At 46.4% G+C, this 3,560-nt stretch overlaps 1 non-coding gene across 1 annotated transcript; it reads right to left on the bottom strand.

Moving 5' to 3' along the window:
• Positions 1-315: 315 nt before the first annotated feature.
• On the bottom strand, positions 316-434 carry LOC141266858 (5S ribosomal RNA). The gene has a single exon (XR_012320879.1). It is a non-coding gene; the product is annotated as a 5S ribosomal RNA (ribosomal RNA).
• Between the last annotated feature and the right edge of the window lie 3,126 nt (positions 435-3,560).

Raw genomic sequence — 3,560 nt, 5'->3', positions numbered from 1 at the left:
TCAGAATCAGGGGGATCCGTTGAAGCGTTCCAGAGTAATTACCTCATAAAGTGACAGTGGTCAGAATTGAAAAAATTGGCCCGGTCACGAAGGCAAAAACAGGCTCTGGCGCGAAGTGGTTAAAAGTAAAGAAGCAACAATGCTGGAGGCCCACGGTGATCAGAAGGATGCTGATATTTTCCAGAGATGAAATAGCGCAAGAGAGAAAGCAAATGAAAAAAAGAAAAGAGAATGAATGTGTGCACTTGTGAAAGGGAATGGAAAAAAGGCATAGAAGAGAGTGCCCCCTGCTGGTGGAAGGAAGAAAAAAGCAAAAGCCTACAGCACCTGGTATTCCCAGGTGGTCTCCTATCCAAGTACTAATCAGGCCCAACCCTGCTTAGCTTCTGAGATCAGACGAGATCAGGCATGTTCAGATTGGTGTGGCCATAGGCAGAGACAGATTTCTCACTTGCTGCTTTTCTACTTTGACGTCTGGCTGCCGGCTGCCCTTTCCAGTGCTCAGCAAGACCAGGTCCTTTTGTGCTTTCCCTTCTCTTCAATTTTTTTGCTGGCTTCCTTAAAAGGTCTTGTAGACACAACGCCCCGCTCAGAGCCTCTGAGCTCACTGATCGGCTGCAGCGCTGTCGACGGAACGTCAGCTTCACGGCCAATGCCACAGGCCGGGAGCAGAGGCGAGACTCACCGGTAGACCCGGGTAGGGTGAGTAGAGCGCGGTTAGTTGCTTTCTAATAGCCTGCAGCCGGGGATTAACTTTTAATGAAAGAGAACAATCCCTTTGACTGTATGCAGCGCGCCACACCTAGGAAGCGCACTCTCACACACAAGCCAGCATGCACACGTGCTCGCACGTGACAACACCCCCTATCTGCCCCTACAACCTCTCCGTCACCATGCGTCAGACTCTCCTGCCTGTTTTATGATTTCAGGGCCCTAGCAGGAATCACCCCCCCCCTCCCCAATTCCTTCCGCACCTTCCTTGCCTTCCTTGCACTGAGGTTAGCTCTTTGTCAGCCGTCTGGCTTGGTTACACAAGCTTCTTTGCAGAGAAACATGTTACTTCTGCTGGCCCTCGCTATTCGGCCGGCATCCAAAACCTTCCCTGGGCACCTGCTGAAAGCCTGGCCCCTTCACGGTCCCGGGTGCTTTTAACGCCATGATTTCCACACGGCGAGCTGCTGAGTCAATAAGCACTCCTAGCCGTGGCAAAGAGTTCGGTGTCAGGCCTGCGTTAAGGCGGCGGGGTAGCGTACTTAGCTGCCAACTGGCTCAGAGGCCTTGGGGCTTCCATCATCTAAGTTACTTAAGGTCGGTGTCCGGCAAGGCGCCGTTCCATGCTAGCCGAGCTGGGCAGTAGGGCAAAACGTCATCAAAATAGTCTCCCATCCAAGCACTGTCCGAGACCAGCCCTGCTTTGCTTCCGAGATCAGACGAGATCGGGCGTATCCAAGGTGGTATGGCCAGTAGACGCTGTCCGATCAATCGCCCGGCCAGCCTTTCTCAGGATCGCTTTGTGGCGAGCAATCTGGCCATGACGGGGCGGGCTCCGAAGGGTCCATGCAAAGGCTGTGCCGTCCCTACAGGTGTGGTTTGTTTAGCAGTGATTCACCCCCTGCATCAGGAGTCTTCAAAAATGTCTCAGCGCAGGGTCTCCTGCAGGCTAAACCCTTCATCGCGGTAATGTGACAGAAAGAGCAAGCTGGACGCATAACTTGGGGACGGAGCGAGACGTCCAGGGGTGAATGAAGGAAGAGGGTGAGATGGTTGCCAGTGACTTTGAGCTGCTCTTCAGGGGGGAGGGTCGTGTTGCCTGCAAAGGTCTTCTGCTTGGGGTTACCGGTGGTTGCCTCCAGCCACGCGGGAGACGCTGGTCCTGGTGAAAAGGAGCCTAGTATTAAAAGTAAAGAAGCAACAATGCTGGAGGCCCACGGTGATCAGAAGGATGCTGGTATTTTGCAGAGATGAAATAGCGCAAGAGAGAAAGCAAATGAAAAAAAGAAAAGAGAATGAATGTGTGCACTTGTGAAAGGGAATGGAAAAAAGGCATAGAAGAGAGTGCCCCCTGCTGGTGGAAGGAAGGAAAAAGCAAAAGCCTACAGCACCTGGCATTCCCAGGCGGTCTCTGTTAAATGGTTAATTATGGATATTCATTTGGAATGTTAATCGATAATCATTTTTCTGAGTTCTATGCCTCAGCCATCGTGTCTAGTTGACATGCGCTATTTGTGTGTGTATTTTTGGTTCACTAACATATGTAGAACAGGTGTCCATACGACTGGCTATAAAAGCCCATGGTACAGAAAGGGGGGGCTCTCTTGCTCTGCCCACCCCACAAGACACAGAATCTTCATGCTGAGAAGCAGATGACACGTAGGCCTGGACACATGTTGGAAAAAGACATGATTTACCAGCCAGGATCCAAGGAAAGATGGGTGAATCTCAACAATTAAGCTAATTATGGACAAATGGACAATTACTTTATAACTAATTATTGTATGTACCTGCTGCAATCTGATTCTTTTTAATGGACAATCCAAGAATAAATAGATACATTTTTTATAAGAATATCGTGATATTGATACTTTGAGAAGTCCTCAGTAGAAAAAAATAATACAGGAAGAGTTTTATTTTACAATGGTGAGCCAGCCAGTCCTGTTTTTTTTTTTTTTAAATTAAGTAAGTGAATTTCTTCCGTGAACAAGGGGGGAGTCCTGACGAGCTGAACAGCTGTTGTTCACGTGTCAGTAAATTCACTAGTTTGTCACGAGAAGCAGAAAGGACCTACAGACTGAGGAAAGACAGGAAGCAGAGGTACTAACAAGGAACAGAATCACACAGGAAAAGAATCAGACGAACTGAAGACAGGACGTGCTGATAAAGAGAAGCCAAGGAATCTTAAGGTAAGCAAAATATGGATATAATTTCTTCTTTTGCTAAACAAAGTAATATTAATTTCAAAGTTAATGTAGGAGATGACATAGAAGTTTTGTGGCTCAGTTTATACAAAGAATGTGAATTGCAGAATTTACAGTTAACTTATAAATTGGTAAATAGAGACAAACAGAAATTGAGAAATATTCTACATTTGGTAGATTTTTTTCATAGTCTTGTGTTAGAGATTTCTAAGCAGGAAAATAGTGTAGAAGTGTCAGACGGTGATACTTATTCAGACTGTAATGTGGAAAATGAACAAGAAGTAAGACACGTGTCTGTAACTGAAGGTGACCTTGGGTCTGACCAAGAGACGGACATACAGAAACCTGACATGGGAGGAGACATGACTGACATACGAGAAACCGACATACTAGGTGATGTGGGAGGAGACGTGAGTGACGTAGGAGGAACGGACGTACAAGAGCCACTAAAAATATCAGAGAATTCTGGAATTACCCAGGCTCAACTCCAAATTAAAATGAGGAAAAATTTGCTGAAATTATACAAAATCATGCCAAAATATGATGTCAAAATCCATGCCTGTAGAAATTCAGAGACATTTGAGAGCTTCTCTGATAAGTTTGATTTATCCAATGAGGAGAGGAATCAATTATTTAAAATATGGA

This window comes from Phyllobates terribilis, unplaced genomic scaffold, assembly GCF_046119375.1.
Source record: "Phyllobates terribilis strain yellow unplaced genomic scaffold, ASM4611937v1 Scaffold_4__5_contigs__length_816908805, whole genome shotgun sequence".
Classification (NCBI taxonomy): Eukaryota; Metazoa; Chordata; class Amphibia; order Anura; family Dendrobatidae; genus Phyllobates; species Phyllobates terribilis.
Note: the sequence above shows the minus strand (reverse complement) of the source record. Positions and strands in the feature narration are given on the sequence as shown.